The sequence below is a fragment of the Zonotrichia leucophrys genome, chromosome 2 (genome assembly GCF_028769735.1).
Source record: "Zonotrichia leucophrys gambelii isolate GWCS_2022_RI chromosome 2, RI_Zleu_2.0, whole genome shotgun sequence".
NCBI lineage: Eukaryota > Metazoa > Chordata > Aves > Passeriformes > Passerellidae > Zonotrichia > Zonotrichia leucophrys.
In genome coordinates, this window is record NC_088171.1 from 122,888,101 (window position 1) to 122,902,032 (window position 13,932).

At 38.3% G+C, this 13,932-nt stretch overlaps 1 protein-coding gene across 4 annotated transcripts in view; it reads left to right on the plus strand.

The window, feature by feature from the left end:
• Window positions 1-13,932, plus strand: part of ZFHX4 (zinc finger homeobox 4) — a 149,519-nt gene that overhangs the window by 2,678 nt on the left and 132,909 nt on the right. The window lies entirely within an intron of this gene.

The following is a 13,932-nucleotide window of genomic DNA, read 5'->3' on the forward strand; positions in this document are numbered from 1 at the left end:
CACTCTCAGTGCCATCAACACTTGTTTTACTTTATATTTACTGGCAAAACTGACAGAACGATCCGGAGTGCTTTTCTTTGAAATAAGGAATACAAACCTTTGGATGGGAAGGTGCACAAAGAAGATCGTGGAAATAAACGGGGGGTTGAAGGTTGGGGGGTGTGTGGGGGGGAAGAGCCTTAATCATCATTGCTCCACTTCCTATTCAGCTGCCTGTATTTAAGGAGTTTCTGTCTTTTCTCTACTGGGGGATCCTACTAAACTGGTTGAAATGAAAAAAATCAGACTATCAACCTTAAGGGAATATCTGCTAGTTTTCTGGGTTTGCGGTTTCAGCCGGTAGGAAGGCACACAAAATAAAAGATGGCTAGCCAGCTGTTTTAACCTCTTGCACCTGGCTCCAGAGCTGAGGCTCACCAGGATTATTCAGTTATTCGTGTTATCTGTGCTTGAATATTTATAGTGTACGATCTAGAGATCCACACAGTGCATTGTAGCATCTCTTTATCCTTTAGTCGTGGGCTTTTTGGACTTTGCCAACATAAACATGTATTCAATAGTTTTCATTTTTATGATAATGAACATAGAGGGTCAATGAAATATAGAAGGAAAAGTCGTAAATCTGCAAAAGTGAAACCTACCCAAGGAACAAAGAAAGGTCAGGTAAACCATCTGTGTAAGTCACAGTAATAGTACCTGCTGTTTGGTTTATGCAGTGGTACTGCTTTATTATTCTCTAAAATGGAACTTATCCGCTAGATCAAGTTAAAACTCAAGGAAGGCTGTGGAGATGGCAAATGACATTGTGTGCATCTTTCAGAACAGGGCGACAGATGTGTACCTTGATTTTTGAATAGTTTAGGTTTATTTGTGAAGATAGTGCACCATCAAAGAACATATAAAGGAGGCTGAGAAAAATCACTGTTTAATATTGCAGAATTTACTGCTTCCATTCTGACCATGAGCCTAAATTTACACAATGAAATTTGATTATCTCTAATAACAATATTAGATCCTGCACTGGATGGATGAGAATTGAGGTGGTTTTGTTGATTGCAAGGGTTTAATGTTGCATTTCAGAATCTGATGTGGTTTAGCCTCCCTTCCATTAACTGGAAAACCCCTGAGGTTTTACAATTATTTCTTAAAGATAATACATTTAAGATTGCATTGGTAGGCTGAAGAAAAGTCATAAAGGCAAGAAGGGAAGCCCTTAATAACTCTTGAGATTCAGACATGTTCAGCAGTTAGATTGGCTCTGACTTCACCAAGGGTCGACAATGTGTCATTTCCATGAAGCCAAATTGCCCTCTGCCTATATGATATTAATGTGCAAATCAATATTTCAGGGATTAAATTTCCCTTCTTCATTTTTTATGGTTTCTACCTCAATAAGTCTCAAGTCTATTAGAAGAGGCTGGATGATTTAAAATCTTTCACTGCAGAATGGCTTGTCGTAGCCTTGTTTCACAGACCATTTTTTGGATTTTCGTTTTAAAAGACTAAAGGCATTCCGAAGAAGTTGATAGTCAATATAGGGACATGCTCACTGTTGTAAAGCCCTTGTTCGATTAAGAGCTAAAAAGGTATTGAAAATATAATATATATGCTTATATAATATATATACATTCTACTGCTTTAAAAATATTGTGTTAATCACCTATTGATTTATTTCAAAATCAATTGAAGCTCCTTTCTTATTAGTGATTTGTTCAGCATTCTTCAGCCTTGTTGTTAATTTTCTTAAGCAGCATGCATGAGTTAATCTGCTGGTAGAATGTGTTTTGGTGTGTTTTTGAAGCATATTTAAACCCAGGCGTTTTTACCTCTTTAAGCTGAGTGGTGTGAGCAGTTTAGTATTGTGGGAGAACCAGGAGACTTTGAATTCAGCATTGTTTTTATGAAGCTAAGGGGCATTTTGCAAATATTGTATGATTTATGCTCGTGAGCATATCAGTAATGTTTATTGAGAGTTTCCATTGAATATTCAGGATTAGTTAAAAATTAAAATGGAGCTATCTGATCTGGAAGGAAACAATACATGACAGAAAATTTAAGTCAAAATATGAGGTTGTGACTTTATCACATAATCTTGGGAAGGCCCTACTGTCTATCATTTGGTGTTGTTTTATAGTCTTAGACCATCTGGACTAGGTTCCGCACAGCTGCATGAATTTCATATGTGATAGAACATTTTTTCCATTCAGTGTGAAATGTTCCTTCCTAAAAACGTACACCAGACTCGCTTAATTTAGTCTGCTAAAAGAAATGCACATGAAAAAGGACAAAAGGCTCTTTAATCTCTGCAAGCTGTTTGTTTTTCTTCAAGATTCCTGTCTGTTTGGGTTTGAAAAGTCATGTTTATTGAGCAGATGATTCTGAGGTGTGACATTAAGATAATATATGATTTTTGTGCTAGTTTCTGCTCTCCTAGTTAATTTGCAGATCTACTTTTTATGCCTGTCAAAACACAGTTAATCTATTCTTATTTACAATTAATCTCAATAAAATTAATCTTAACTATGCCTTAGTCAGTAGCTTAAAATATCTAATTATATTCAATTAACTGCTGTCATAGTAATTAACACTGCTTAATTGCCTCTGCATATATTTATGTAAAGCTCATTAGTTACTGCTTGCTCTTTTTTCCTTTCCTCGTTCCCATTTCTGCGGATCTGAGAGTCCTGACATAAAACCTAGTCTAGTTTTTGACAATTCGAGTCTTGAAGACCTGTGACAATGGCAATACATGTGTTTGTGACCTGTTAGGTGGGTAAATATTTGTGTTTTCATATGCAAAAAGGTCACCAGAGCTGGGTCTCTAAAGTACTTCCAATCCAGCTCCCTCCACCTCTTGGCCTTTCTCCTACCCCACCACACACAAAAATGTTTTCTAGCCTGTTGATAGAAATATGAGAAGCCAGGTTAAGCTTTGTGTTTATAAATGAAGAGCTTTTCTGCATCTGCCTTGGGGCTGTACCCAGAAGGCAGAGCTTTGCTACTCCAAATTCATTCAAAGGGTTAAAGACTTGGCCAAGGTTCAAACTGAGAAGCGCCCAGGGAAAGTGCATGTGAATATGTACAAGTTTCATGTAATTAGTGCTTAATTATATTAACATATGCAAATTGTCAACTTAGGAGCTTGTTGAGCTGGCAAAGATCAGCCAGGCACAATTGCTGTATTGTTCTGAAACAATAATGGATTTCAAGTTGGATTGTGAAAACACATAACTAGCTATCTAATTTAACTCATACCATGGTGAAATTTCATTAGTCTCCATGGAGACTGGTTTAATTGTGCTGACTAATGTTCTGGGCTGCAGAGTGTCCTAAAAAGAAAGCGTTGTTTGCCTAATCCACCTTACAATGACACTTGTTTGTACATGTTTCCCTTGTGTGAGAATTTGCATATGCAAATAAATAGTTTCTCTGCCCCATTTGTCATGGCTGTTCATTACCCATGAAGAGGACATTGTTACTAGGCTGTTACTGAGTCTCCCAAGACAGGATAGTGTCAACCAGTCCAGCCACATTCTTTCATAATTTGTTTCTGATTAATAGACCAGAGTGAGGCTCATTCTATTCAGGCCTCTGCAAAGGGAAGGTCAGTTCTGTCACTGAAAAGAGTTTCCGCAGCAACTGAAGTTTTTTTCTCTCCCTCCCCCTCCCCCCTCGTGCTTTGGCTAAAATAATCATATTTAAAATAATGTATTCTTGCTCTAAGGAATACCGCCACTAATAATCTCTAGTTTCCTAAAGCAAAAGATAGGAAAATAAAGGAGATTCTGGTATTGGAATATTAATCCTGTTTTTGACAGAAAGGTAAACTGATATAATTGCTTTTCAGTCGAAGGAATGGGGGTTTATACAAGTGTGAAAGCATCGGAAAAGGATTAGCATTTTTTTGCATAATGAAAAGCTCTGTTGAATAGGGCACTGAATGGTTGACTGAATGACTGAGATGAAAGGAAGATGAAAATGCAGGCTCCTCTTTCTTTATGCCTATGTTCAGCTCTCCCCAAAGTTATGTTTGTCCAAGACTTGAGAAAACAAGCAGAAGCTCAGATTTTAGCAAATTGCTAAGATGCCCTGAATTTACATCATCATGAGAAGTAACACGTACGAGAGTAGTGCAGCGAAAGGATAAGAAGCACAGGTTTGTATGGAGGGGAGCTCCAGGAACATGACAGGCAAACCAAATATTGACTATTGGGTATCAAGGATTCCCAGCACTTTGCTTGGGGGAAAGAAAGAGGGAGGACAGGGGCCGGCAGGGAGGGAAGGAGCTGCTTTAAAAGTTGCCAATGGAAATTATGCATCAACACATAATAATCTAATAAAAGTTCGGCATTCAGGGAAGCAGGGTTTAGTCAATATCTGTTTTAATTATTAAACTGTTTCTCCCTTGGAAAAAGTTATGAATTCTGACTCAGTGCTAAGTGTTTAAGTGGTATAGGAGCCTTGCTGGGGAAAAAATTACTCTCTTTGCTCGCCTTTGAAAACAGAGAAAGCTTACCGAAATAGCAATTGATACATGCACGTAAGGAGCGGGGTGTTCAGTGTGACTGTGTCAGCGTACTCAGGTTGGTTAAAACATTTGGATTCCTGTAGATTCAGGTGGCCAGAAGGGCCCTGGCCTCCTCCTGCAATCAGTGCTGGCCCCCTCCGCCTCCAGCCAGCACTGGATCAGGCCCCCAGCCAGGGCTGCAACTGGTTAGCTGTTGACAATGTGATCAGTGCTTCTAATTATGTTCTCTCAACAGTAATTAGGGCAGTTAAAATACCATAAGTGTTGAGCCACTTTTGAAAGTGGGAAGTGGTTCTTTTGTATGTATGTAAATCAAATGCAGTGTGAATAATTATTTGTATGTGTGCATATTAAATAGGCTCTCTTTTTTATCAGGTCAACATAATTACCGATTTAGAGCTACTGTGGAAAACTCTTGGTATTCAGACTAAATATTAACTTGTTTTGGGGATTTTTTTCCAGTTTGCAGAAAATTTATTTGTAAATGCTTGCTAGTTCGGTACTGGGCTTGATCTGATAATATTTCAACATTGAAGATGCCTCTAAGAAATTAGGATTGCTTACGAGTAAATGAACCAAAACTGTAAATGCAGACAGTGCTTGGGAAGAATAGTCACAAAAAAAAAAAATCTCTTTTTTAAAGATAAAGACCTTCTGGAGGTTTTAGAATGTTTTGCTGCTTTCCTTATGAAATTCCTTAAAACTTCTTTGAAAGGAATATGCTTGGGGTATGCCTTTCATTCTGGGAAGATCTTATTAGTGTATTTCTGTAAGAAAAATGTGTTAATTAAAAAAATAAATTAATTTGTATTTTAAAATATTGTTAACCAAGCACCATGTGTTGTCTCTGGCAAAGTTCCAGCCACTGTAGAACTGGATAACACATGGGTTAATAATAACTTATGTGATGTCTGCATTCTTTCTGAATGGGCAGAATCCCAGCACACCAAGATTCTGAGATTCAGATTTTAAAGACTAAGATGTAACACAAAATATGTTTATGTGAACATATGCACAGATAGGAGAAACTAAGAAAGACATGTATGAGCTGCTTTTACCGAATAGGTATAACAAACCTAGTAGGTTTTGTTTGGTAGTTGTTGAGCTTTGTTGTTGTTTTTGAAAGGGGTAATAAACACACGTATTGATGGCAGGATTTTGCAGACCTGTAGAGATAAACTTGTTTTGCATAAATAAAAGCAGGAAGTTCAGTCTATAAGACATGCCACTCTATTCCTTTTTAGTAGTCACTCTACAGCAGTTTTATACCACTATTTTCATTATTATTGCAATTTTTGCTGTGTTCTAAACTAACCAGAAAAGTTTGTGCCAGCCTGAAATATGGCAGACTTGTTGAGGAATTACATTTTCAGCTTAAAAAAAATATTCTGAGGAATAGTTTAACTAAGGAATGGTTTAACTAAGTTATAAGGTCAAAATAAAAGTTTACTGTATCAAGACACTCTGTTTTATGTCCACATTACTCAGAATTGGCTTTCAATTTAAAAAAAAAGAAAATGGATATATATATATATATATATATATATATATATATTTTAATTTGTCTGAATTATATTCAATTTGCCTTTTTTTATTTTTGAGAAAAAATTTAGAGAGACATATAAACTGGCGTCTCTTTACAGATAAATCTAGCAGACTTTTAATACTCACAGTGATCTGATCAGTTATCCCAGCTCCTAAGAAGGTGTTATGGTCCTTCAGGTCAATAGTTCACAAACTAAAGGCTGTATATACATGAAAGACCATGGTGACTCTGAAAACAAACATTTACCATACAGGCTGCAGCAGTGTCTGCAGAACAAGCGACGTGCACACTGGATATACGTTTAAAACTGCATTCAAATAGACAAATATTCTGTTTCTGCAACAAAGAAATACATACAAAAGGCCTGCCTTGATGTGTGCCTATGACACATATAACCAAAAGAACGATATTCTTCCCATTCACCCTAAACTAAATCAACAATTACTGCCCTGAAATTAGAGGAATAATATGGGTGTAAAACTGGCAAGACAGACAGTTTTGATATTAGTGGAAAAAGAATCTGGCCTGTAGTTACCACTTGACAATAATTCCATGAAATTAAATTCGAAAGCTTTTGTCTCCTCTTTTTTTGCTCCCATTTCCATTTTTAAGGAAGGCACTGGAAGGTCCGTAAGTAAAAGGTTTCCCAGAGAGGCTGAGAGGGGGTCAGTTCTCTTCCTTTTACCAGGTAACAGCAGAGCTGAGGGTCTGTGAGAGGCTGCAGCTGAAGACTTGCTCCTCCCTGTTTTGACACTGAGGCTGCCTTATAAATTCACCTAATCTGAGATGACAAGGCACCTGTCACTGGTAGTGCTCCAGTGTTTGGGGCACTGATGGAAACCTGGAATAATCCCAGTTGTTTCCACACTTGTCCCAGAAGATGGTAGTGTAACAGATAAGAATAATCTCTTTTTCATGGCAAAAACATTATTTCTGTCTATCTGTTCGGGATGGTCCTTTGATTTTTGGTATTCAGAGAACCAGAGCTTTTATAGCAAGAGAGGGGAAAGAAATATCCTTGGATTTGCCAGGTGTTACATGATGTTTTCAAATGCAGGTGGTTTACCTGTTTGAGAAATTATGGCTGTCCACCTTTAATTAAGATTCTCCTTGTTTACCACCTAACACTTCCCATGACTTCTCCACTCCAGAAAATAAGGTCTGAGTGAAAAGTAACTCCTTAAAAAGGGAATTTATTCCTGTGGATTTTACTCAGGTCCTTTTCTGTTTTGTTGTTTTTGGTTTTTTTTAATTGAAATAAGGTTATTGATTTTGTTTACAGCACCAAGAGTTTAAATTAAAGAAAATGTAACATTTCTAAAATAAATTATTTAGTTATATGGCATATGTCATCCCTCAATCTCTCAGTTCCTTTGAGTTTTCACAACTGTTTGCAAAACAATAATTTTTTTGCCATTGGAGTGCAGTTATCTCTGGGGTGGGAAGTGCCACCCCATGCATACAAAACTGTGAGCCACTCTGCTAAAAGAAAGCAATGTGCTTTGGGAATTTTTCCAGCGGCAGCAACTGGTTTCTGTAGGGAAGAAAAATATGATTTCTCACTGAGTCGTCTGCAGTACACTGGGACAGACATTTCGGTTCCAGTGTAAGGCGTCACTGGAGTTTTGAGTCCTAACTGGTCTGGCCCGTGGATTTCTCTCTCACTTGACGGGTGCTTTCTGCAGCATTTTTGCAGTTTCCAGTTTTGACTGAGGGCCTGTTGCGAAGTCCAGCGCCGCCTGATCGATTTCCCCAGGTTTGGATCAGGCCCTTGCGAAGAAGAGCGTCATCTGCTGAGGCACCCGCCGCAATTCCAGCAGCGGCAGGTCAGGCTGCCAGGCAGCCGCCCCCCGGCCCGGGGGGAGCACTCGCTGAAATCACAGCTTTTCCCCGAGTGGGTGGAAAGGCAACAGGAGACGGCAGAGCAAAAAAATGTTACTATTTAAATATAGCAGAAACTGGGAGCCTGACAATAACTCAGCTACTACAGAGTCAATTCAGCCATCTGGAGATGGTGACATGTCAAAAAGGGGGGGCGGGGGGAAGAAGAGGCGTTGTGAGGGAGAGAGAGTACTTAAAAATGAAGAATTTCATTCCATGTTGAAATCTATTCTCCATGCAGGATACAGCTTTAATGTTGAACAGCATAGCTCTCTGAGTGGTTTTGTGCATCAAAGACATGCATACTGGAGCACCTAGTGTCATGCCACAGCTGGATTCTAATGTTCCCGGACCAGATTTGTTTGACCCAGCACAGAGTTTACTGTTGAAATTAGTTTGATTTTCAATGTTATTGTTATTTAAAAACAGATTTTGGGGCTGTTTGAATTTTTAAAACACGTTCTGTGGTAATGATTTATAAACATTCCTGATTTCAGCTGTAGCTGTACAGAAGGGTTGAATCTGCTCTCAGCATATTTTTTACATGATTTTAATAATTGGAGGCAAATATACTGCATATCTTTTAGGTTCATTTAAAAATCTACGCAATTTAAACAAACACTGAATTGTGTAATGGTTTGTCTGGGAATTACTTAGGCTGCACAGCATAATAATATTTTATTAGCTGTCATTTGTTTTCAGGGAAGAAAATGGTGATTTTTATGTTGTGTGTTATGTGAAAACTTGGCACTGAAACAGGACAGTCCCCAAATGTGAATTTCTTAAAAAGGCAGGACAGTAGTTGCCCAAAAGGTGAAGACTTGAGAAAAATTGGGGTAGGTCATTTCTTTCCTGAAATGAAGCAGGGTACAGATTAGGAGCCATTAAGGTTTGCCAGGAGTTGCTGGTCATAGAAGCCTGTTTAAGTGCTCACTGTCAACAAGGAAATCATGGGCAGCACTTAAAGTGGCTCACCTCTGATTTATTCATAAACCTCACACGAGCACTTGGCTTTGTTGTTGCTCTGGTAAGGGGGAACTGATGCCAATAAGAACAGGAATAAAGAGCTTCTTGCATGGTCCAAAAGTGAATAGCACTTTATCTCAAAGCATGACCTTCATTCCCAAGATCTGTTGTGTTACAGTTGACTCTGCTAGATGTGTATTCTCAGATGAATTGCTAGAATACGTTACAACAAATATATACTTTGTAAACCCTCTAGATGTAACAAGAACTGTGTAACTGGAACTTAGGTTCTAACTTGACAGAAAGGTTGTGGTATTCATAGGGAGCTGAGCGATTTCCGTTTCAGACAGTGCTTTATGTTGGTGTTTTTATTGTGAGTCAGAAAACAGTGTGATTATGTGGCTGTGATTCAAATGAAAATTTTATATTCTTTAAGGGATTTATTTGAGAAACATATTTTGATAAGAACAGACACACAGAATGTGAAGTGATTCAGAGACTAAAAAGGAAAAAAAAAAGTTGACTTTGTTTTTAGACATATTTGATGGCTGCTGCTGTATTTTTGTTTCTCTAAAAAAGGCAAAGTAGTGCTCGCAGTCCGCAATGGGGGAAGGGGCCTTTCGAAGACGGTCAACTACCATGTTTGCACTGGGGCAGAGGTTGAGTACAGTTACTTAAATCCCCAGAGAAACATTTAGTTAACGCTAGACTCTTTCTGATCCCGTCCGAGTCTGGTTTTCTTTCCTGCTTTTTAATGAAGTTTGTTTGTTGCTATGTTTAGGTTATGTTTTTAAACTCGCTTGCATTTTCACAACAGATTTGACCAAAAGAGTCATAATGGAAGACAGTGATGAGAGTTAATGATACGTCTTTGATAAAGCAGTCCTCGTGTGCAATCTGATCACAGCCATCAGCTCATTTGTCATGGCTGAAGTGAAAATGTCAGGACCAATGAGTGTATCAGTGCTGAAGGGGGCGAAAGGGCTTTTGGAGACACTTTTGTGCTGGGAGTGGGCCATAGCTTAGATGCAGCTCTAGGGAAATACTGGGATTAGCCAACTCTGTGCACAAATCCCTAGCATAACAGAATTAGTTGGGAAAATGAGGTTTGTTAGGGAAAAAAAAATCTGTAGAACTGCTCTAGGCTTCAGCCCAGGAACTATGAAAAGCAGTAAAGCATTTTATTAAAACAATTTTAGCAATGTGAACGTGTGCACATTCCAGTGAAAATCACAACTGGTAGCCAACATACTGACACAACCCATCCTAATGCATTTTGCATATGTATGTGGGTTTCCTTATAAAAGAATAAAAAAAAAAGTGCATTAAAAACAATACAGTGTTTACAATCTTAAAAGAAGGTTTACTGAATTTGACACAGTGGAAATTTATGCAACATTAAAATGCGGACTGATGCTGATGATCTTTTTGCATGGGTTTGTTCAAATAAAATATAAGGATAGTCTCCCTGCTGTAGACACTTCTTTACTCAGGGGGTAATTCATAATATAAAAACATACTGATTGCCAGACTAGGATTTTGTTGTGGCCAGCCTTTTTGTCTCTTTGGCTAGTCTGTGCAAAATGCTTCTGAAGAATATCACAGTAGGCAGATGTAGGATAACCTATTGTATATGCCTGCCTTGGCAAGACTACAAATGCAAATTTTTTAGACCTCTGAAAAACAAGTTTTAATATCCCTTACAATTTAGTTTTTTGGTTTTTTTTTGTTTTTTTTTTTCACATTCATTACAATAACTCTGGATATTTTTGGCAGCCAGTTCCATTCTTTTTTTTAAATCTTGGGAGTTTCATGGTTTCAGTGGTATCCTTCTGCAGTGAATCCTACTGTCTAACCCTTTTGCTCCTCTCATCATCAGGTTTTAATTTGTCACAGCTTAGCTTTCTTGGAAACCTGCTACTTGTCTGCTGGAAAGCTTTGTCTTGCTTCCTGTTACGTACCTAGGAAGAGCACGGTGCTTTTCCCACTGTGTTGTCCATAAAAATGCTGAAGAGATCTTGGTTTCTTTGAGGTCGGGATCCTTCTTGCCAGACCTATTCAGCTGATGAGGAACAGTGTAGGTGTTTAACCAGGTAATGCCTCTACCTGCACTATGCCAGCCCAAGAGGAGTGAGTGGGAGCGAGTTATTCCATCTCCAGTGTGTGGAGCAGTTACTGAGAATTGTCTGGATACTAGATTTGTGTAGCTAATTGTCTCTTGGGCTATACCAGTTAATAATGGCTATTTACCTGCTTTGCTGTGTGCCCCGTGTGTTTGATACTGCAGAACTAGGGGTGTTTTAACTTCCCACATCTGCACTGAGGGTGTTCAGCAGGCTGTCAGCGCTGGGCTGAGAGCATTTTTTCCCTTTGTTTGGCGTTGCTATTAAAGGTGCTGCTGCGAGTTTATAATCTTTCCTTTGGTTTTAACGGGAGACTGAGAAGAAAATCGTTGTCACCTCGGTTGTCTCACCGGTCTGGTGGCTGCCACCATTCCACAAGGCCTTGGAGCGGGAGCAGCGTGTGGCGATGGCGGCTCTGGCCCTCGCCGTGCTCTGCGTTATTGGCGCGCCGGTGTTGCTTCTGTGCGATGCACGGTGTTTGTCCAGGCTGGAAATCTCTCACTTCCTAGCTCTTTCCCAAAACTTGGGCATAAGTTTGGGAGCAGGCAGGACTGGCACACATGCTGATTGGAGCGGGTGGAGAGGCGAGGATGTGTGGCAGAGCCCTAGGCCGAGGCTCCGGTGCTGGGCAATTGCCTCTGGTAAGACCAGGCTTCATCGCAGCAGGCTTGCAGCTAGCATGTGAAACCAGCTCTTGTGGTCATGGGCTTCGGGCCCGCCGTCCTTCTGGGCCTTCTCATGCTGTGACTGTGACCACAGGGACTAAAGATACCAGGTAACCTTGAGTCTGGCATAAAAATGTGTGATAAAGCTGCAGCCACCAGTCTTTAAACTCCAAACACTTCCCTGTTTATGCGTGTCAGTGTGAGTGGCAGCAGCAAAGTAATTTATTTAATCTAACTAGTACTTATCTTTGTTAGGAGTTGCTTGCAGATTTCTTCCATTTCATGTACAGTGGATTATCCTTTTTCAGATAATGTGCTTGTACAACCTTTTTTTTTTTTTGTTTAATTCTATTGATTTACAATATTGAAGTGATATATCTAATACCTGTTTCCTGCACTTTGACTGTACGTAGTCAAAGACGCTGATGGGATTCTTCCTTCCCTTCCACAAGCCTTTAGGTGTTTTAAATGTATAATTATAATTGCATGTCATTTGATAGCTGCACTAATTGCTGCCAACCATTGTCTGTTTGCACTTAATGCTGAAACCTGATCAACATCCTGCTTTGGTTGATGTTTGGTGGTAAACTTTAATTAACTCTTATTGCATTGAAGAAGAGCTCAGTCTCTGTGCTAACTAATCATTTACCTTCATTATGTCCTGACAGCTCCACTTGTTCCTGGTACTAATAGATACACCAGTCAGTAAATAAACCTGCAAACCTTCATGCCTTCAAGTTGTTCCTCATTGATATTTTGTTGCTTAAAGTATAATGGCGTAAAGATAATTATTTCAGTTAGTTTTGTATCTCTGCTTTTCCAGACACTGATCTCAAATTGCCTTTTTCATGCCAGACAATATAATTTTAATAGTAACTGTAGATTTAAGATAACATTATTCCTTCAGCATGGTTCCTATATACATGCATCTTTTGAATCAATACAATTAAGCTTGTCTCCTGTTGGAATTCTTGTAATTATTTTTCTTGAAATACTTTTCCTGTAATGATATTGAAGTTAAAGTAATCAGGTTACTGGCAGATCATGTAAAATTCAACTCAAAATTGCTGGCTGCTTGATTTTAATTTGTCTGACATCAAGTTTGTTTGAAAAGGGATAATATGTGGTTAAACCAAGGAGCTTATAATTATGGTTGACATTTGTTTGTTTATAATGAAATCTAATTAAAGTTCATACATTTTAAAACACCAAAGTTAATTACTGAATTGCTCACTTCACTTATGCACAGCAGTCAAATTAACTTGCAGAACAAAAAAATGACAAAAGACTATGCATAATAAAAACAAAATGCCCAGCTGATCTTGGCAGTACAAAACAAATTTGCCATGATAATATTCTAGAAAAAAAGTGCTTTATTAATAACTAAACTGTTTGAAAAACATCCTGTATTTTCACTGTCCAGGCTGACTTAGTAATAGAGTAATATTTAAATGTTTAAAATGATTTACAATACCACAGCCTTTTTTCTTTTTCCAGATGCATAAATAGAAGAGTCTTGCAGTCTTGTAAATCTGCTCAAAAGCAGGATTCTTTATATTTTGTTTTCATCAAGACTCTTTCTGGACTTATCTGGAGTTGTGGTGTCTCCCCAAGACCTGGACTGTTTGCCTCGTGGTAACTTTTAGAAAGATAATTGCAGCATTTTTAGCATGCAGGCAAAAAAATACTGTAATGTTTATTTCACAGTGTGTTTTTAGACAACAAAGTGGTTAGGTGAATGCTGTAGAGCCACTCTGACTCCCTAGTCATTATTTGTTACTTTTGCCATCCATTCTTACCTTGCAAATATGCTGACAGAGGGCACATCCAGACTTCAGTAAAATCACAAAGCTTGTGATAATTCACACTTTAGAAGATTATGCTGCTCTCTTTTACATCATTAAAGTATTTTTAGTATCCTTACTTATGTTAATATTACATTTTCGTTAAATTAGACCTAAGTTTAATGAAGCAAAAGCCTACATATCCGTAATTTTTTCTTAAGAGCTGTGAATGCAAATGATCTCTTTCATAGTGTGTGAGAACAGGTGACGGATCCAGGCAGCACTATTTTTCATGAAGATAATTAGGATTAATTTTCTAGCTGCTTATATTTAATTTAGTTCCATGTGAGTTTAAAACAACATCTAATGTAAACTAACTTTAGTCAGAGTTAAAGAGATTAAATGGTGAAAGCTTTACAGATTGGGAGTATTGACATAT